The sequence below is a fragment of the Bos taurus genome, chromosome 14 (genome assembly GCF_002263795.3).
Source record: "Bos taurus isolate L1 Dominette 01449 registration number 42190680 breed Hereford chromosome 14, ARS-UCD2.0, whole genome shotgun sequence".
Classification (NCBI taxonomy): Eukaryota; Metazoa; Chordata; class Mammalia; order Artiodactyla; family Bovidae; genus Bos; species Bos taurus.
In genome coordinates this window covers 7,645,783-7,668,610 of record NC_037341.1, presented here as the reverse complement: position 1 = coordinate 7,668,610, position 22,828 = coordinate 7,645,783, and the positions used below count along the sequence as shown (strand labels likewise).

General features: G+C 42.3%; 1 long non-coding RNA gene across 1 annotated transcript in view; it reads left to right on the top strand.

The window, feature by feature from the left end:
• Positions 1-16,872, top strand: part of LOC107133100 (uncharacterized) — a 61,924-nt gene extending 45,052 nt beyond the window's left edge. The window contains exons 2-3 of the long non-coding RNA XR_001501810.3: positions 10,225-10,379; positions 11,325-16,872. This is a non-coding gene — a long non-coding RNA (uncharacterized lncRNA). The remainder of the gene's footprint in view (positions 1-10,224; positions 10,380-11,324) is intronic.
• Positions 16,873-22,828: the final 5,956 nt, after the last annotated feature.

Below are 22,828 nucleotides of genomic sequence, written 5' to 3'. Positions count from 1 at the left end.
GAGCATTACAAAATCATGCATGGGTAAAAGGTGCATAAAAAAAAAAAAAAAAAAAAAAGAAACAAAATAGAGAAACCAAAAGCAGACCCACACAAATATGACCAATTAATTTAGGACAAAGAAGCAAAATTAACTCAATGAGAGAGGAAATGTAGTTGAGGTTTGTTTTTAAGTCATTAAGGAGAGTTTGCTTCCTATTAATATAATATAAATCATTAACATTTATTTTTATAACTTGTTTTTGACTTATTTATACTAAGTTAAGGGTTCTTTCTTATATATCCTATTTTAAATGTTATTAGTGGATGGTTTTACTTCTTAAAAAATACTTCAAAAATATTTCTTTTTGCAAAATCTAAAACAAGAAATTAATTTTAGAGTTTCCTTATGCATATAGGTTAAATAATTTGTCCTTTTCCTCCTGGTTTCCAATAATGGCTTGCTTAAGAGAGATTATGATAGATTGACTCATTATTTTAATATTCTATATATTCCCTATTAACAATCATTTTGTACATGTATCTGTTGTTGTCCCATGCTTAAGATTGATATTAAGTCGATATGATCATTACCAATTCTTTTATATGAGTTTTATCCATCCTTTTTAAAGATTTCTCTGAATCTTTACCTATTCACAAATGCCTTCCCTTTGCTTAAACAAATGAAAATAACTGACTTTGATTCACAAATTTTATCAAATAAAGTTTAAAAAATTAAAAAAATAAATAAATAAAATAAAATTTAATTTTTATTTTATATTGGAGTATAGTTGATTTACAATGTTGTGTTAGTTTCAAGGGTAGAGCAAAGTGATTCAGTTATACATATATTTATTATTTTTCAGGTTCTTTTCCCATATAGGTTATTACAGAATATCGAGTAGAGTTCCCTGTGCTTTATGGTAGGTTCTTACTGATTATCTATTTTATATGTGTGCTGTGCCTATTCACTCAGTCATGTCTGACTGTTTATGACCCCATGGACTGTAGCCTACACAGTTCTTTGTTCATGGGAATTCTCCAGGCAAGAATACTGGAGTGGGTTGCTATGCTCTCCTCCAGGAGATCTTCCCCACCCAGGAATCAAACTAAAAAATGTTAATATCTCCTATATTGGCAGGTGGGTTCTTTACTTCTAGTGCCACCCAAGAACCTACAGATGATCATACCAAGTGAAATTAGTCAGACAGAAAAAGCCAAATATCATATGAAATCTATTATGTGTGAAATCTAAAACAAAACTTATTTACAAAACAGACTCACAGACATCAAAAGCAAACTTTTGGTTACTAAAGGGGAAAGGTGTGAGGGAGGGATTATGGACCCCCCCTGGAGAACAAATCCTCAGGCCATTTTCTCAAGGCAAAACACTGGGAGCCATTGAATGGGTGATGGGAGGCAGCCTGAGGAGACTCTGAGGTTGATGTGCAGTGATTAATGAGATAAACTTAAAGCTGGTTTGTGTGATGCAGGAAGTTCATTTACACGTGCAGGCTGTCTGCGTTCAGAGTCCATGCCCTTTGGCGACAACTAGAGATTTCAGACAGGGGGAAATAATATGGTCAATGGGAATGGTATCTATGGGGACCTCCATAGGACCATCCTTGGAATGGACCATGCAAACCCTATGGCGAGGGGAGCTTAGAATTCTCCATGCAGAGACAAAAGCACATTAGTGATCACACCCATGGTCATCTCCTCTTTCTAAAGGAGTTTAATTCAAGTGCAGAGGTCCTCCTAGCCATCATCGACAGACCTCCCACGAGGCGGACTCAAGGAAAGAAATCGAGTCGAGAATTGTCCTTCGTATTTGCTGAGAATAAGTGAGAGAGACAGAAAAGCATACAGCTGTGAAAGGTTAATTAGCATTTAAACACACAATTATGTTTTCTATTTGGTCTGACTGGGAAAATAAATTATGTTTTTTCAAAGCAGAGACTTGCAGGCTATAATTGAAAATGGGCGTTTTGAGGGCATCTCAGCCAATGCAGCAGAAGAAACCAAAGAGAAATAAATGGAAGCAAGCAGAGGCATCCTCCCTAGCCCCAGCTGGGGGCTGAGTGGCAAGGGTGGGAGGGATGCAGGGGGACAGAGAGAGCTGGCTGCTTACTTTGCCCTGTTCCGGATGCTTTCCCCCTGGTCACTTTGCGATACTTTGTTTATCTGAACCTCTAGATTCTCTGTAAAATAGAGTTAGTAGTATTTTCCCATGTGTTGCTAGGAGGTAAAATTTAGGAGAGAAACTGGCATGATGCCAGGCACAGAACAAGAGTTCAATAAACACATGTTTCCAGCAAATGCTTGGTGAACCTACCTTAATCTCCCTCTTCTCTGAATTGCTATGATATTTCTCTAAAAGCCAGGAAACCAGCCCTTAATGAAATGGCGTCTTCTATTGTGTCCTAATTTTATCGTGTTTAGATTACCAATTCAATCCAATTTCATTTCATTTTCTTAAATTAAGGAATATGTGTTGAGAAATTACCATGTTTCTCGTGCAATACTAAGGAATCCAAACATGCAAAAGAACCAGCACTTATCCTACAAGGGTTTAAACCAAGCTGAGAGAAATACAAAATGTATCTGAGGCCGCTCCCATCAGTACTTGGACACTTATTATTGAATGGCTGAGAGCTCCTACTAGGAGGTGATCATGTCCTCTATGGCATATGGTTTTCACAGTAAGCTGGTGATTTCTTCATATGAGTACATTGACGCTCAGAGAAGATAGCAGACTTGTTCACGGTTGCTCAGGACGGAAGACAGAGGGGAGCTTGACTCCATACTGCTCACCTGAGCCCACGCCGTGCTTTGGTTTTCCCCATGGTCTGCCCCCTCCCCTGGCCCCACGCCCGCCTGGCCTGGCTCACCTCTCACCTTCTAGTGTTCAGTTGTGTCTGCGTGTTAAAGCTCAGCCACTGATAATCATTCATGTTAAACCCATGGGGAGAAGACAAGTGTCATGTAAACGCTAAGGACAGCGGAATTGAGAGTCTCATCAAGAAGACTTTCTTGGGACTTCCCTGACGGGCCAGTGATTAAGAGTTGGTGCTTCCAATGCAAGGGGCATGGTGTTCAATCTCTGGTCAGGGCACTAAGATCCTGCATGCCATGCAGTGTTGAAAAAAATGAGGACTTAAAAAAAAAAGATTTTCCTTCTCCATGAGCTGCAGGCCCTATATATGGTTTATGTGTACCTATTTCTAGAAAGAAAATCTGAAGTAGGTGTCTCTGCATTGTTGCAAATAACCAGAGTTACTGTAAGAACACACTTTGATTTAAATGGATAAATCCACATGGCTAGAGACTTTTCTGTCTTGTTCTCTCTTACATCATCAATGCATAAAACAGGGCTTTCCCAGTGTAGGTATGCAATACATATTCTCCGTGTGATGATGAATATTTTTATCCTTTCTGTTGTTCATACTTATGTCCAATATTCACACGCAGCTAATCATTTTTCTAACAAGTTCTAAATGTATTCTTCATCTCAGTCATTTTCAAGAGGCACAAATTATCTCAGACACTTTCCATATTAAATGCTTGGTATCTTTCTTGTTGTCATTTTCAATTCTACCACCTTAAAAACACAAAACAGTCATTACCATTAATGTATAAATGGTTAAAAATGTTTAGCCATTTATTTTGCCAGTTTCTGTGTTTGCTTTCATTTTCTCCATCCCTACCATCCTCCTGCAGATTTCATTTTCCACTGAAAGCCAATGGCTAGCAGATGCTTTGGCTGTCTGAACGTCCGTATTTCACTCTCATGAAATGATCGTACTGCTGAATACAGACCTCCAGGACGCCATACTAAGTGCTCAAGAGTTGATGGCTATCATTTATTTTTCTTTTTATTAGATTTTCAGTCATTTGCCTCAACGCTTTCAAGATGATACTTCCCCTTTCCTGGTGTCTATTGTTGGGAAGTAAAGTCTATTGTTAAGTCTAATTGCCATTCCTTTGTAGGTAAGCTATCTTTTTCTCTGATGACTTCTAGTATTACCTAGTTTGAACTTTGCTGTGTCACCCAGAAAACCCAATGGTGTCAGTTCCTGCCTGAAAGCCAGCAGTCTTGAGACTCAGGATGGTTTTGATTCAATTCCAAAGACAGTCCCAGCTCAAAGTGGAACTTGTCACCATTGGCTTCTCTGGGTGACAACTTCAGATCTTGAGATTCCCCAGCCTCCAATATCATGTGGGCCAGTTCCTTATAGTAAACCTTTATATCTTACTCTCTCCAACCTGTTGGTCCCCTTTCCCTGAAGAATCCTGACTAACACAGGTATCTTTTCTGCTTCTGTCTTGAACTGACTTTAAAGTGCCCCTCTGACCCCATCTCCCAGTTTTCATGTTCTTATATAATCCCTTCTCCAGCCAGGGCTTGTGATAACTTGTAACTGATAGAATATGGCAAAGGTGTCGCTATATTGCTTCCATGATAACAAGACATCATATGATCATATGAGTCTCTTTAATTATTCACCTAGAACCTATTATCACTAATGATCCTATGACAAGTGATACAGTAACTACTCCTAAAGATTATTTTTTGAGAGAATAAATAAACTCTGGGTCCCCAATTTATCTCATCAGTCTATGATAGTATGTTATTCAATGCCTGTTCTTCTTTGTGTGTGTGTGTGTGTATGTGTGTGTATTTAAGAGCTACAATCCAGCCTAGAGTCCCATCTACACCATTTTTCTCCCAACAGATACCAGCTTCCCTCTGTGATTCTGGAAGAAGCATCAGGCACTCCAAACATGAGTAAGGATTTCACAGTCCAAGCCTGCAGTGTATGGGCCTCTTTCAGGGGCAAAACTCTAGGGCTCCTAGTCAACAGAAAGTCTGTAGCCTCAGCAACTGTCCCTGGGGGATGCGATTTTATGCAGGAGTGAAAGTCAGATTGTAGCTGAACAAAAAACAATAGTACATGATGCCTTCATGCCTGTGAACCCTGTACCTGCGGCTGGAAGAAAAGAGAAAACCGGAAGCTTCTCTCTGCCTGTCTGGTCCACGATCCATCTCTAACCCGAGTCAGCTGTTCCAATCCCATCCCAGCCAGCAGGGAATGGATGCCTATTATGTATGGCGATGATAGAAAGTATAAGGACTTCGGATTCTGATGGATAGGAGTTTAAATCCAAGTTTTGTCTCTCACAAACTGTGAATTCTTGGGCCATACATCTAACTCCTCTCTGCTTTGGGTTCTTTATCTGCTAACTTGGATGTCAATAGCTCCCCTTCTGGGCCAGTGTGAGACATTGTCAAGCTCCATAAAGTGGTTATTTATCTCACGATGTCTGTCCCCTCATGGAGCTACTGCTGCAAACCTGGATGATTGTTAACCATCAATCTTTGTTCCCCTATTTCCCGTGCCTCCTCCCCCCAACTTGGTGCTACTAGATTCATCTTCTTAGGGTTCAGTTTTAACAATGTGGGTCGCCTGCTGAACAATAGGCTTTGGATCTGTCTTGCCTCCTTGGTGGTGGTGGTTAGTCATTAAGTCATGTCTGACTCTTTGCAATCCCATGGACTGTAGCCCACCAGGCTCCTCTGTCCATGGGATTTCCTAGGCAAGAGTACTGGAGTGGATTGCCATTTCGCTCTATACGAGCTCTTTCTAATTCAGGGATGGAACATGTGTCTTCTACATTTCAATCTGTCTACTATATTATAGGGGAATTCTTTACTTCTGAGACACCAGTAAAGCCTTCTTACCTCCTTGGTAATGTTCATATTGTCCAGCATAACTCACAAGCTGTCTGGGAGATCTGTCTTTCCTGAGGCTCTCCCTAAACCCAACTAAGGAGAAATAGCCTCTAAGCCACAGTCTCTGGGCCCAGCTAGTGGGGTCTGTCTCTTAACTCTTGTACTTACTAGCTCTGGGATTTGGACACATTGTTAAATAATGATGCCACTTTGGAAAGAGCATTTTGAGAATTGAGTGAGTTAGCTTTAAGTAAAGCACTTAGAACAGTGCCTGGCACATACTAAGACCTGTACAATGCTTGCTACATGCTTGTCTTTTTGCTTTGAAGTCTTTGGACACAATTTATAATAGACTTTTTTCTTTTAACTTTATGCCTGATATTCTACATAATTGTATATGTTTCAACATCTTCTCTTCTTGACTCTAAATTCTTGGAACAATATCTTGTTTATCCTCTACAGCACCTCAAATAAAGGCTCAGACCAAGACAGTATTCAGTGAATGTCATTGAAATTCCATTACTTACTTTATTAGTTTTCTAGGGTTGCCATAACAAAGTTTCACAGAATAGGTGGCTCAAACAACAGAGATTTATCTTCTTACAGCTCTGGAAGGTGATAAGTCTGAGATCAAGGTGTTGGCTAGGTTCATTTCTTCTGAAGCCTTTCTTCTTGGCTTGTAGGTGGCCACCTTCTCTTTGCGTCTTCATGTGATTTTTCCTCCGTGTGTGTACTAATCTCTTCTTATGACATGCCAGTCAGATTGGATTAGGGCCTAAATGTATGACCTCATCTTAATTACCTCTTTAAAGACCCTATCTGCAAACAGTCACATTCTGAAGTACTGGGGGTTAAGGGGATTTTGGAGGGATGCAACTCAGTTATTTCCGTAACACGTATCAAAAGACAATCTGAAAAGTATATGTTCAGTTCTATCTGGTAAGTCGCTTCAGTCGTGTCCGACTCTGTGCGACCTGATAGACGGCAGCCCACCAGGCTCCCCCGTCCCTGGGATTCTCCAGGCAAGAACACCGGAGTGGATTGCCATTTCCTTCTCCAATACATGAAAGTGAAAAGTGAAAGTGAAGTTGCTCAGTCGTGTCCGATTCTTCGTGACCCCATGGACTGCAGCCCACCAGGGTCCGCCGTCTATGGGATTTTCCAGGCAAGAGTACTGGAGAGGGGTGCCATTGCCTTCTCAGTTCTATCAGGCTGTGCTAAAAGCCCATTCGGATTAGTCAGCCTTTTTTATTAGCTCAACCACTCTGCCCCTGGTTGTACTGTTGGAGAAATCCATGTGATCTTCATAGAAATGTTAAGAATAATTGAGGGCTTGGAGTCAGAAATTTCCAGAACACTGGGGCTCATGAGTCTGCAGAGAAGTTTGAATCCACACCCCAGATGCAGCTAGGACACCAGAGCCCAGAAATTCCAGTAGTTGATACAGGACTGTGTTTCTGTCCAAAACAGAGCACAGAAGAGTGAAGCAGCAGATTATCTGCCTGCTGCAAGGATTCTAGAATGTTATAAAAGGAAGTCGCCCCATTTATACAAGACATGGCTGTCATCCCCCTGAGTGGTTGGAAATTAGATATCCATCCTGGCTGTATGACCCTGAACTTGCTCTTTCCGTATCATGAGTCCTATTTTATTAACTCTTCTTTTTTTTTTTTTTTAACTTTTATGAAGTTTAGGATAAAAGAACCCTTTTATTCAGTGCAAATCAAAACCATGATGCCACCCATAACTAGCACAGTTCAGATGCTGACCTGAATGTTGGTGGGCTGTGAATTTGAACAGCTGTTTTGGAAAGCAACTTGACAATATTTGTCAGGAAGCTTCAAGATCTCAATTATTTTGTTCCAGTAACTTTACTCTTGAGAAATTTACCCAAGGGAAAAGAGAAAAAATGTGGACAGGATACGTTTATACTTGAGCATATATATGCGCATGTGTTCGGGGGATAAGTGATAACAGCAAAATTTGACAACAATCTACTTCAAAAGTGTGCCATTAAAATAATGATAATATGTTCAAAAAGGAATATAACACAGTCACTGAAAATGACAATTGTAATGAATGTTTAATGATGTGGAAAAATTATGGCAATGTGACATTAAGTGAAAAGGCAAAATACAGCATTGTATATGTATTTGGATCTCATTTAAATTTTTTTTAATTATTTTATTTTATTTTATTTTTCTTTATTTTTTTGTATACATGTGTTCCCCATCCTGAACCCTCCTCCCTCCTCCCTCCCCATACCATCCCTCTGGGTCATCCCAGTGCACCAGCCCCAAGCATGGCACTGAAACATGTAAAATATCATTTAAGTTTTTTGATATGTGCAATTGTTTAAAATTTTTTTTTGCTGAGAGAACGGGAGTTAGAATACTATGGATTCAGGTCAGTGGTTCTCACTGGGGGTGATTTCTCTCCCTCCAGGGATATTTTGCAGTATCTAGAAACATTTTTGATTGCCATGCTCTGGGGAGGGGGTTGTGACTGGCATTGATTGGGGAGGGGCCAGGGGTGCTGCCAAGTGTCCTGCCAATCACAGAACACCCCCCAGTGCCAAACTAATAATTATCCAGCCCACATGTCAGCAGTCAGGTAAAAAATCCAGCTCTAAGTTCTCATCTTCATTCTGCCTCTTTCTAACTTGAGCAAATTTCCTCCCTCACTCTCTCTCTCTCTTCTTTTCTTTCTCTTTCTAACACTTACTGAGGCTTTGGTACATGTCAGAAACTGTTACAAGTATTTTCTGTCTATTGACTAATGTTGACACAGAACAATTCCATGAGGTAAGTACTGATACTTTCACTGTAGGTGAAAAAAATCTCTTCTGTTTTGAGGTTTCAAAAAAAAGTTCATCAAAAGTGCTTCTTACAGAGCCTAACATGCAGATAAATGAAAAGAAGTTTAGACAGACAACGATGTGTATGCATATATATATACACACACATGATTACTGTGTATGCCGTCTGTATATGTTACAGTGGAGTTGTTAGTCACTCAATTGTGTCGGGCTTCCCTGGTCGCTCAGCTGGTAAAGAATCTGCCTGCAATGCAGGAGACCTGGGTTCGATCCCTGGGTTGGGAAGATCCCCTGAAGAAGGGAAAGGCTACCCACTCCAGTATTCTGGACTGGAGAATTCCATGGACTGTATAGTCCATGGGCTCACAAAGAGTCGGACACGACTGAGCAACTTTCTCTTTCACTTTCATAGTCGTGTCTGACTCTTTGTGACCCCAGGACTGTAGCTTGCCAGGCTCTTCTGCTCATTGGATTTTCCAAGCAAGAATACTGGAGCTGGTTGCCATGCCCTCCTCCAGGGGATCGTCCTCACCTAGAAATCGAACCCGAGTCTCCTGCATTGCAGGTGGACTCTTTACTGCCTGAGCCAACAGGGAAGCAAGTGTATTACAGTGAGCCTGTAAAAATGGCTGGCTTTATATGATGGAATTAGAGCAAAGTTTCATACTTTTTCTTTATACTTTCCTTAATATTCCATATTTATACTTATCTATGTTTCTTTGTTTTTTTTTAATATATATCAATCACTTTTGTTACCAAAACAACCTAATATGATATTAAAACCCCTGGAGAACTGCAGGGCTGGCTATGAACACAGTCCCTGTTACATGAGAAAGTCTACAGAAAATATTCCCATTTAGCGATGTGACACATTTTACTGAAACAGAGCGCTGGATCTCCTTGCCAAAGCCAAACTTCAGTTCTGATCCAGTACAGTCAAAATTAGTGCCGCAGACCCTGCATGTACTGGCCAATATGCTAGCCCTAGTTTACTGTGGCTAGCTCCCTCAGGATTAATTATTTCCCATTGATCTTACTAGGAAATAGACAGCCGTTTCATTTTCCCTTGGAATGACCCTTCTCATTTCCTCTTACACCAGTGATACTGTTCTAGGGAAGACATTTTTAATCCAGTGGGTTTTGTATCAGATTTATCTGAGGAGCTCTTAGGAGATATTAGCAAATGACCCATGGCCATCCTGAGAAATTCTGATTTGTCTTGCCTGGAGCTGGTTATCATTTTTTAAGGTTCCCCAGAGTTTTAAACAGGGAGCCAGATTTAAGAACCACTGCCCTAGGCAGAATCATGTGCACAGTCCTTGAACTGGTCCGAGGAGGGGAGTCAGCCTTCTTCAGCTGTAGCCTGTGTCAGGGCAGCAGGGTGACTGTGGAGGCCACGTACCCGCAAATCCTCCATCTCCCACTCATGTTTGAGTTATGTCAGAAGCATCCCATTTTCAGGCAGGCCTGACGGTGGGAAGCTCTTCGCCCAAGTGCAAGCCTTGAGGCTTGGAATGTCTTCCGTGTACCAGCCCACCAGCTAATTGGAGCACCTGCAGTTTTAGCGTGCCAACAGCTTCCAATCAGGGCATCTCTGAAAGCCTTCCCTTTTTTCTTCTGTTATGAAGCTTTTCCTCGCCTCAGTCTGCTTATGTTTATTCTTATTTGCATGGTGTTTATTTGTTTTCATACAGCATATTGAAGACGTCTGATGGGGTGAGCACCGAAATGCATTCCTGTGATAGCAGCACCAGAGAAGTGCAGATGTCAACGTCCTGCTTTCCTTTCCAAGGCAGATGTTACATGATGCCGATGCACCAGCCTCGTGCACGTTCTAGAGCATCATTAGGTCTGTCTCTCTTGCCTTCAGTTCTTCCAGCATGCGGTCAGAACCCCACCCTCCACCGACTGCCTCATGTCTATAGGATGCCTAAGAAATTCAAGACCAGTTTACTGCTTTGTTATTTTTCAGACTTAGGCCAAAGACTGCTGCCGACAATGCAGCTTTTGTCCTTTTAAATAACTTGGGAATAGAGCAGTTTTCACGGCTCAATGAATATGAACCTTTGAAATACATAACATAAATAGAATGGAAACTTAGCCCATCAGATTTGGCAGCTTCACAAAACTGACCTAGACCTTCTCGTGACTCTTGGATTCTGGTTTTCAGCTTGAGGCGGGGAACGAGACACTCTGATGTACCTAATACTCATGAGAACTGCTGGAGGGTAGGAAAGGGAACCCAGAGGGAAAGGGCCAATGAAGAAAGAGGAGGTGAGGAGGGGACTCTCGCTGCCCTCTGGAATTTAACGTTCAGATGAAGACTGATTTTTAGTTTGGAGCTATTCTGTGTTTCTTCATAAGACATACTAAAGAAAGAGGTTTCAGTTGCAGGGTTCAGGATTCCCTGAAAGATAAGAGTGAAATGCCCTCTTGTATTTGCTCCCTCTGTCTACCTGGCTGCTACACACCCCCACTTCCACAACCAAGGCAGCGGTCACAGGATCTCTGTGGGGTCCGTCAGGTGGCCATCACCTGGCCTTAACCTCTCTACCTGGAGCAAGTAAATCCCCTCTTTCTTCCTCCAAGGCTGTGTGGAGATTTGTTCTCTAAGGAAGAACAAATCTGACTGTATTGAATCTGTTTCTTTTACTTTAACCTTTGTATTCTATTGTTTTTTCTAGAAGTTAAGCACTAAAGGAATGTTGCCCATAGCTTAAACTGTACTTAGTGGCTCTTCTCTGGGAACCCTGCCTCCCATGTCTGATCATTAATCTAAAATACCTTTGTTTAGTTCACAGGAAACATCCTGATCAGGCCCACCTGTGGATGGCTGCAGGAAAGAAGAAATTAGCATACCCTTTGTGGTGCTGGAGAAGACTCTTGAGAGTCCTTTGGACTGCACGGAGATCAAACCAGGCAATCCTAAAGGAAATCAACCCTAAGTATTCAGTGGAAGGACTGATGCTGAAGCTCCAATACTTTGGCCACCTAATGCAAACAGCTGGCTCATAGAAAAGAGCTTGATGCTGGGAAAGATTGAGGGCAGGAGAAGAAGGCGGGCAGCAGAGGAGGAGACGGTTAGGTAGCATCGCCAACTCAATGAACATGAGCTTGAGCAAACTCCAGGAGACAGTGAAGGACATGGAAGCCTGGCATGCTACTGTCCATGTGGTCGCAAAGAGTAGGACACGACTCAGGGACTGAACAACAACTCTGAAGTCTGGGCAGAGCTAGGAAACGTTTGCAACAACTAATCACCTTTTTTACTTTATCTCCTCACCTCCTTCTCTCTTTGCTCCATAAAAGAAGCTAGCATCCAAACCCGAGCAAGATGGTTCTCTGGGACTTTAGTCTACCATCTTCTTAGCCTGCTGGCTTTCTGAATAAAGTCACTCTTCTCTGCCCCAACAATTGGTGTCTCGATTTACTGGCCTGGCGTATACAGCGAGCAGTGTGAGCTTAGACTCAGAAACACATGGACCGAGCGAAATGAAGACTCCTCGAAATGAAGACTCCTCGACCTGGTACCAAGGTTTCCCAAACTGTGACCATCCCCCATCTGACACCCCATCACAGCTTCAGCTTCTTGCTAACAGGCATTAGCAAATCAGCTTTCCTCTCAGCATCTGTGCTCTCTTAAGAATGGAGACATAGAATTACTGTGAGAATCAAAGGCTTATAATAGATATAAGCATGTGTAGATTGCCAAGTGCTAAAACAAATTGCTGTGGTTACTATTATTATTACAAGAACTCAATGATACATGTGAAAATGAGTTTCTTGGTTGTATAGTTAAACATTGATATTATAAAAATTACTTAAGAGACACATGGAACCTCTTTGAATGGATCATAAAATCAACCACCTAGAAAAGACCCACAGTGGTGAGTACAAACTTCACCATGAACCCTGGCTCTATGGCGAGTTTCAACACCTTGGTGTTAAGAACAGTGCTCATGTTTATTTTATGGCTGCATGGAACATAACGGAAGCTAGAGATCCTTCGGTTTGATCCTAATGATTCATGGATGGAAAATAGAGCCTCTTGGCCTCCTAAGGCTGAATGGTTTGCCCAAGGTTGTTCGGCTAGAGAAAGCAGAAGTACAACTAATAATAATAGTACGAGGATGTGCACCTTACAGCGGAAATGTTGCTCGTATATAAACCTATCCAGGCTTTGGAACCATTCAGGAATGGACAATATCTGCCTCCCCAGTGTTCATCAAGGACTAATTTTTCAAGCTGGGCTCTGAAGATAGGTTTCAGGGGTTCTTAATAAAAAACAACTATTATAGTTATTTTCTCCCATCAAACAATGAATATTTAAATGCTTTAGGAACCCATTTATTGCTTTCATCCATTTTATAGGTTGAAGTATTAGTAAAGATTTTCTTTGAAAAAAAAAAAAGCATTCTGCTACTGAAAACGCTTTTTAAAAAACCCATTGACCTAGAAGAAAAATAAAATGCTGAAAGATCGAGAATAAAATTGAACATGGATGTATTTGGGTGGATAAGTGGAGCTGTGGAGTGTATTAGGATGGGAGTAAAGGAAAAGCAAATCCCTTCATCCAATTCTCTAGTAACTCAATGTACAGGGATCACCCATGGGAAATGGGCTCTCTGATTCTCCCAGAGTCTGCCAGGAGAGCTTTACTATATCACTCTCCTTTACTAGAAATCTCTCTGAAGGCAAGGATCCCTGTCTTTCTAAAACAGTCATCTCCAGAATGCACATGGTTCTATTCATGGGGATGTGTGTGCTCAGTTGCTCAGTCATGTCTGACTCTATGTAAGCAGCCTGTCAGGCTGCTAGGTCCATGGAATTTTTCAGGCAAGAATATTGGAGAGGGTGCCATTTCCCCCAGGGAATCTTCCCAACCCAGGGATCAAACCAGTATCTCCTGCACTGGCAGGCAGATTCTTTACGACTGAGCTACCTGGGAAGTGATTCTTTGGGGACAGATTACTCCAAACCTTGAGGAGGGGCTGTGAACACAGGTTGATCTCTGTGTTCCCAAGGACAATGCAGCTGAAGTGGTCTTATGGGGAAACATGACACAGTCATTTTGTTTTATTTTACTTCTATATATTTTATTTTACTTTATTTCATTATTGTAAGGGGCTTCATAGGAAGAGAAAAAACAGAGAGTTGTAGAAAGTACTAGTCAGTTGGGCTTCAATGAGTTTGATAAAGAAGGGTTCACGACAGTGCTTTTTAAACTATCCTGTCCCATGACTTACAGTAAAAGATACATTTGAAATCATGCTCCAATATGCATGCACATATGCAAACACAATAAAAATACATACAACTGTATAAATATATTACACGGCACTTAGCCTGACTGCATGCAATGCACTCATTTTCTTTCCTATCCTATCCTATCATAAGAATGGATAAATTGACTATTCAGAAGGCAAGATTAATGGGCCTTTTTGACTGGATTTGACAGGTGAAGGAGAAGGACAGATAAAGATAACTCCCTGACTTCTGACCTGGGTACCAGCCTTGTGTGGCTTCTATTGCCTGCATTAGGTGACAATGGACACTGGAAGAGATGCTGAGGGTAAGGAACAAAGAGTCCTGTGCGCAGTATGCAGAGTGTGAGATGCTAATGGGAATGCTTTGAGTCTGAGAAACCCAACAGGAAAGTTGATATGCAAGGGACTGAAGTCAGACAGGAGCTTTAGACTCAGCATTCACTGGCATGCCAGTGGTAAATAAAGGTAAACTCCTTTTTTTTTTTTTTTTTAAAGGAGTTTAAAAAAAAAAAAAAAACTCCTTTTTTTAAAAAAGGAGTCCCATCATTTGGAGAGGAGAGAGATAAGAAGAGGCTTCCCAAGTGGTGCTAGTGGTAAAGAACCCACATGCCAATGCAGGAGATGTAAGAGACATGAGTTCAATCCCTGGGTTGGGGAGATCCCCTGGAGGAGAGCACAGCAACCCACTCCAGTATTCTTACCTGGAGAATTCCATGGACAGAGGAATCTGGTGGGCTACAGTCCACCAGGGGTCGCAAAGAGTCGGACATAATTGAAGTGACTTAGTATGCATGCAAGCATAAGAAGTCCAAGAATAGCATCCTGTGACTCATCAACCTTGAGCGGGTAAGCAGAGAAGCTTAAGTGCAGTGAGAAGGAGGAGGAACAGTCCCAGAGCTACAAATCTAGCCAGGAGAGTGAGGTCCCAAAAGCTGAGGGAATAGGGATTAAAAAACATAAACTGGGAAACCATGAGATCTTAAGGGTCTTTTCTACCATCCATGCTCACGTAGGTTGCGTTCCTGAAATTCTTCCCGTGGGAGAACTTGTGATTAAGAAGACATGTACAATTGAGCTGAAGAGGCAAAGTCCTGAGTGAAAGTTTGACATCACTAGAGGTTTTATTTTAGCATCTACCAACTTGGTTTGGTGAAAGTCGTTCAGTTGTGTCTGACTGTTTGTGACCCCATGGACTATACAGTTCATGGAATTCTCCAGGCCAGAATACTAGAATGGGTAGCCATTCCCTTCTCCAGGGGATCTTTCCAACCCAGGGATCGAACCTAGGTCTTCCACATTGCAGGCAGATTCTTTACCAGCTGAGCCACAGGGGAAACCCAATGAAACAGCATTTTACTTAAAATAATTTGCATCTTGTATTAGCAACAATAATGTAAATTTGATCACTTTTTCCTGTTCCATGAAAAATATTATGTACTGTCATGTATTAAATGATATTAATGATCTCATTCAATACTTAAAGTAACTCTGTGGGGCAAATATTATTTTATGTTTGCTTTCAAATGAAACACACACGCACACACTGACATACACGTGCCACCAGAGGCTTGAAATAGTTAAGTGCCCAAGGCCATGAATAAGTAAGTTACAGAGCCAGAGTTCTAACAAGGGTTTGTCTACCATGAACTTGGACTGGCAGCTATTGCCCTGGGCAGTATCAAATCCACCTTGCGTAAATATTTAGCTACAAATCCTTCTGTCACTAGGAACTCTTCAGGATGTACATGTCTCTGAGTCATAATAAGATGCTTATGCATTCCATTCACTGCAGAGAACATGCAAACTAATATCTAAGCTTTAGCTTTTGGTTTTCTGACTACTGAATACCTTTTGAGCTTCACCACTCATGGTTCTGTATTTTTCATCCTAAGAGACCTCAGGGAATGCCATGACATTTGCATAAATTTAATCCCAAATGCTTAAATAAACAGAAAGTCATCTGTAAAGGCTACAATTACATATGAGAGGTATTTGAAGACAAGGAGGGGTTGCAATATGTTCTTATTTTCAAGTATAATCATGAATCCGTCTTGTGGGGAGGAAAAGACCCAGTTGCATCATCCTACAGTAAAGATAATTATATTTTGGAGCTATCATCTCCTAGAAGTGGAGCACACAGATTACAGTCTTTCTCCTCCGTATGAACATTGTCAGAAAGTAGAAAAGACAAACCTATTCCTTGTGGTTGGCTTGTAGGTGTTCTCTCTGATCCCTCTTCAGGTTGATAAGAAATGGAGAAGCAGATCCCTTGACCTCATTTTTTAGAAAGAGGGAAAAGATTATATCTTTTTACAATGTCTGTCAGCTTGAAAAAGCCATGAATCACGGCAAAACAGCATCTTATATTTAGTAATTCGTTTCCCATTCAGATCAAGGTGACAGATCTTGTGCAAAATAGCTCCCCGTGACTCACGTCAGCTTTCTGAGGTTTTGGTAACAAAGTTTGACACATCATTATCAATCCAGCTGCGAGGGTGTACACGATTCGTCTCGGTTATTAATAAGATATACAGTCTCCATCTGACTCAGAATGCAATGATTATTTCTTCCCCCCGGCATACCTCTCACCAAAAGAGAGAAGATGTATTCCAGACTTGAGAGAGGGCTTTTGTGCCGTCCCCAAAGCAATGCTGCTTGATTCTGCCATATCTAGAAATCTCAGGACGGATTTGAGACAAAAGACGAAGCTGAGACATGCAGGCAGAGTTTATTAATATCAAAATTTATATAACAGGTGAAAAAGGTTAAAGAGCTGCTAGTAGTATAGATATCGTATAGTTGTCATACTTAACATGGTGTTTTTGTTGCTGTTTCCCCACTAGAATAAAAGGTCCATGACGTTGAGAACTGTGTTTTGTTCACTGTGGCATCCCTAATGTTTAGATGAGCACCTGACATCACATTTGATGAATAAATAATGGAATGCAATACAACACAATTTGACACAATATAATACAACATAAAATAAAATAATGTATCATAATTGCAATTTTTGTCTCTTCAGCCTTTACTACCATAGAATAAACAGGCTTTTGTGTTGAGCTCTGGATCCGTGTCTTGTATTGTTGCTGGACACAGCAAGTCCTCACCCAACCCTTGATGAATGAATGAAAGAATGAATGAGAGACTGGAAGAAGGAGGCTGTGCTTCAAGGTGCTAATTGGGTGAACAAGTGTGGGATGGTCCGCTGGCACAGCCGGGGCCTTGCAAACCTCTTTGGAGGTCCTGCGTGAGGAGCCTCCCCAGGCAGCTTGGAAAGCCTGCACTGGGCTTGTTGTTATGGGTCCCCTGCCCATGATGCCAAGCCACCCAGCATTGCTGCCTGTAGGAGGGCAGCCCTCCTGTTAGACATCAGGGTGCTGGCTTAGATATGTGTAGTGATGTGTGCAGCCCGGGCATTGCCAGTCCTCACCACTCAGCTGCTCACCACGTCTTTAGCAGGAGCTCAGCCTTTCTGGAACCTTCGTCCCTACTTCTCAGAGGGTACTTTCCGTGGATACCTGCACACCTGTCCTCCATCCTCCCAGCTGAGGGATTCCGTCCCCACTCCCAGTCGACATGCATCACATGCTCTGTTCTCCCAGCTGTTGAGAGCAAATGGGATCATTTTATGCAGCAAGAGACATCACAGTGCGGGTTGGGGGCATGGAGGGGGAGACCCTGGACCTGAGATTTGAAAGTCCAGCCGTGTGAGGGCAGAGGGAGGTGGAGAGAACACTCTGGCATGTATTAGGGGGCAGATAGATGTCTCTGCATTGATTGTTCCTGGAAAATCATTACATCTACATTGGTGGTGTTTTCACCCTTATTTAGTGTGTGTGTTTCCCCAGCATCTTCTCCCACCAGATCCTTCAAGACAGATATTTGGATCCTGCCTGAAATGTGCCCACCACGCCTGCCCAAAGGGGTTTGAGATGATTCCCCAGGTCTAGAAGACACCTCTGTCCGCACTGCTTGTCTGTCAGTGGCTCAGGGTTCATCTCAGCTTCCCTCTCTCCCCTCTTCTTCCCCGACCTCTTCACCCTGGATCCCTCTGCTTTCCCACAAGATTTCTAAATGTTCCCATCCCTTTCGTCTTTCTCGTCTCCGTCTTGTGCATGCCTCTGTCCTGTCCCTCTCTGGGTCCTCCGTTCTCAGTACCTATTCTTATCTTTCCCAGTTCCCTCACTGTCATATGCTTCTTTCCCTGTGATATCTTTTCTCTTCTATCCTATTCCTGGATTCTCCCTTAGTCTCTGGTTGCCTTTATTTCATTTATTTACTCATTAAGGGATTCATGGACTAGATCTCCATGTAGAGCCCATGATGGGTCATATACTCCAGCAGACCCTGGAACATAGCAGAACTTAACACATAACTGGAAAAACAGTTACTGCTCTCTCATCAGCACTCCTTCAGCACTCACTTATCAGCACTCCATCTCCCCTCCTTCCAGCTCAGGAGATGAGTTCCCTTTGGTCCACATGGAATAATGATCCTCAGTCACAAAGACCTGAATTTGAGTGCTGGCCTGATTGCTCAGCTGGTAAAGAATCCGCCTGCAATGCAGGAGACCCGGGTTCAGTCCCTGGGTTGGGAAGATCCCCTGGAGAAGGGAAAGGCTACCCACTCCAGTGTTCTGGCCTGGAGAATTCCATGGGGTCGCAAAGCATTGGACACTATTGACCCACTGTCACTTTCACTTGCCTCGCTCAAAAAGTATAAACCTAGGCAAGGCCGTTGATCTCTCTGAACTTCTCTCAAGTCTGTGCTTAAAGTACTTGGAATATTGTGGGTGCTCAATAAATCTAAGTCACCATTCCTTCCCTTCATCTCCACTCCAATTCAGTTCTGCAAAGACTATCTCAGCACCTGCATTATGACAGACATTGTGCTAAACATTATCCATCAAACAAAGTTACATTTTACTTTCCAGGATCTTACACCCTGGTGGAAAGGACAGATTGTGTGTAAATTATGCTATCATTTGAGTAGGATCTGTGTCCTAGATGGTCCAGCTCCTATATGTGGTCACAGTGAAGGGAGCCCAGTCCAGCCATGAAATATTTTCAAAAAGCAATGGCAGTGACTTCCCTGGTGCTCCAGTGGAGAAGACTTCACCTTCCAGTGCAGGGAGTGCAGGTTCAATCCCTGGTCAAGGAGCTAAGATTTCACATGCCTGTGGCCAAAACAACAACAACAAAAAACATAAAACAGAAGCAATACTGTAACAAATTCTGCTGCTGCTGCTGCTAAGTCACTTTAGTCATGTCTGACTCTGTGCAACCCCATAGACGGCAGCCTACCAGGCTCCCCCATCCCTGGATTTCTCTAGGCAAGAACACTGGAGTGGGTTGCCATTTCCTTCTCCAATGCATGAAAGTGAAAAGTGAAAGTGAAGTCACTCAGTCATGTCCAACTCTTAGCGACCCCATGGACTGTAGCCCACCAGGCTCCTCCCTAAAAATAATCCACATTAAAAAAAAATCTTAAAAAGAAAGCAGTGACAAAGTTTTCTTATTCAATCACTAAGCAGTGTCCGACTCTTTGCAACCCCATGGACTGCAGAACACCAGGCTTCCCTGTCCTTCACTATCACCTGGAGTTTTCTCAAACTCACGTCCATTGAGTCATTGATGCCATCCAACTGTCTCATCCTCTGTTGCCCCCTTTACCTCCTGCCCTCAGCCTTTCCCAACCAGCATCAGGGTCTTTCCCGATGAGCTGGCTCTTCACATCAGGGGGTCAAAGTATTGGAGCTTCAGCTTCAGCACCAGTGAGGGACTTTGACCAGGACCCAATGTGTAATTCCCACCAGCCATTCCTAAATCTTCCTTGAACCCCTGTGCATTCAGATTTTACACCTGATCCAGACTCTCTCTCTCATGCCACCCCCCCCATTCCCAAATCTCCTTTAAGCTCCCAAGCCATCTAGCTTTTCCCTTCTCCTTCTCTTTATCCCCAAACTCATCGGTATGCAAACTGACTCAGCCTCTTTGGCTGAGATCTCTCCCCTTTCCTCTGGTCTCTCTTGTTGAGATTTTATCCGTTCTTCTTACCTGATGTTAACATTTACTTGTAATGAATCTTGTGTGAGGACAAGGAACACATACATTAGTGACTCCAGTCACTGGGATAATGATGATGCAATGCACGTGTTGATGATCATATCTAATAGTTAGTAACTTCCCAGAATGTATCACCTTATACCATCCTTCAAGCTCACAGAACTCCTGCAAACTAAGTGTGGTGAACTGAGCCATAAACATTCACCTCTTCCTTTGCACAGAACTGAATGAACCCATTCAAACTCTAGAAGACTACCATGGGAAAGAAGCGGATTCTTCTCGCTCTGCCACTGGAGATGAACAAGGGAGCACGTGGCTTTAGCTGTCAAGGAAAAATTTTCCCCTAAGCAAGTAGGCATTGAAAGGAAAGCAGAAAATCACCATGAAATGAGCAGAAACTAATCACCCCATGCCCAGGCTCACATTTCCTCTTGACTTCCTGTCCAGAAATGTGCTTATTTTTCAGTTCACTTTAAGTCAGAACCCCAGGGATGTGATAACAGCAGTTAACTGTAAGCTTTGGGGTGATTTAAATTTCTTCTTGACAAAATGTGTATTTTTCATATTTCCAGCATGAAGCATGTGGGTTTAAAAAAAATAATAAAGCCAGGGAAAACATATTTGTAAGAAAGAAGCAATTTTTTTTCACAACTTGAAATCTGGAAAAACATCTGAGGGCGGGCTGCGGCTGACTTCATCTCGGCCGGTCACAGGGAACTGACATCACCGTTGACTTTGGAACACGTTCGAGGCTACAGAAAAGAAAGTATCTCCACCAAAGAATTCTGGGATTTAAAAATGACCACAGGCCATCGTTTCCTTTGGAGTAAAGTTTGGAGCAAATTCACTCATCTTATAATCAAACTAGATGAGAGGGTGAAAGGCTGGCTGAGCAGAGGGTCCTCGTGGGATCTATTTACCAATGGGTCTGAGGAATAATTGAGCAACTGGTTGGCCTGAAAGAAGAGCAACGATAAACACACATGTTTGGTTTTATGAAAACGCTCCTGAGTTAGAGAGGGGGTGTGACAGTCAGCAGACCTTCGGGTAATCCCTATGTCTTCTGCACTGATCTGAGGGTTGTGAGGGTTAGTGCCCCAAGACTTTGAGATCCTGGAAGCATGAAGCAAGTCTGCTTTAAGAGCACTGCAGTGGGGTACCAGGTTTTCCCGGGATGCAGAGAACACCTAACAGCTTTGTGGAAGCTGCTAGTTACATCGGGGATGGATGACTTCTTTCGTCAGCCAATGGCAGGTTTTAGCCATGGGATCCCAAGCAACAGAAAGATAAAACCACAACGAGTAAAGTAACTGAGGGCCCAGCTTTATAACATCTGGGTGACTCTGTCCCTCACCGCTCTCTCAGAACTGGCTGGAAATCCTGGTCACGGGAGAGATTGAAATTCCTGACTGGTGGTCTCTTTTCACTCTGCAGGAGGGAAATCCCGGGTGAAACTCAGGTTAAAAATATAAACACACACACACACAAAATATATATATAAACACACTTTTCCCAATTCAATAAAAATATTAGGCACCATCTAACTGTGTGAGTTTCACCTGTGTGGTTGCATGTAGCAACAGTCCATTCATTCCCATGAGTGTCTCTTGCTTCCCATTGTAGGGGCATAAGGATCTTCCCAGATGGCTCAGTGGTAAAGAATCTGCTTGCTAATCCAAGAGACGTGGATTTGATCCCTGGATTGGAAATATTCCCTGGGTCAGGAAGATCCCCTGGAGGAGGAAATGGCAACCCACTGTAGTATTATTGCCTGGAAAATCCCATGGATAGAGGAGCCTGGCAGGCTACAGTCCATAGGGTTGCAAAGAGTCAGACACGACTGAGTGACTGAGCATGCATATACATAACATGATTTATTGATCTACTTTTCTATAATGGACATTTAAGGAGTGTATTAGGGTTCTCCATAAAAAAAAAAAAAACTGATAGGAAAGGGAGAGAAAGATAATTGATAGATAAATAGGAAGAGGAAATTTATTTACAGGAATCAATTCACCTGATTATGGGGACCAAGAAGTCCCAGAATCTGCTGTCTGCAAGCTGGAAAGAACCAAGAAAGCAGGCCAGTGGTGTAATTCAGTTCAAATCTGACAACCTGAGAATCAGGGGAGTGGAGGGAGTAAGCCCCCATTCGAGCCCAAAAGTCCAAGAATTGGATCAGGGAGCTGGTGCTGTAAGTTTCCCTGCAAGTCTGAATGCCCAAGAACTCAGAGTGCTCATGATATCTTTCTTGTTCTACTGAGGCCTTCAACTAACTAATGAGACCCATTCATACTGGTGAGGACCAACATTACTCAGTCTACCAGTTCAAATGCTGACATGGTTCAGAGACACCCTACAGACCCACCCAGAAGTAAGGCCAGTAGCTTCTTGGGCATCTCTCAGTCCAGTCAAATTGACACATGAAATTAATCATCAGAGGTGGCTTTCAGTTTGAAACCTGTCATAGGCAAGTTTCCTAGGAGCAAGAGACAAGAATTCTTGGACAAGTATTAATAATTCATTAAGGAGTGCTCTTAGGAGAAACCAAAAAGGAGGTAAGGGAAAAAGTATGGGGAAAGCTCTGGGTCAGAGACAGAAGCTAAGCAAGAATGTGGGCTCAGGATCCAGAGTCTGATCCTGGGGGGAGCTCTGAAGCATAAATTGAACACTGTACTGCATAGAAGTACTTTATCAGATAAATGACTTTCATTATGTTCTCCAACTATGTGGCTCCTCTTTTCATTCTCTCAACATTGTCTTTCACAGAGCAAAGCTTTTCAATTTTAATTAAGTCCAATGAATCCATTTTTGTTTCCTGATAAAGTTAACTTTTCAATTTGACAATAATGCTTGGTATTGAATCTGAAAGCTCATCACTAAACCCAAGGTGATACAGATATTTTCCAATGGTTTCCTCTAGAAGTTTTATACTTTTGCATTTTTACATTTAGGTCCATCAT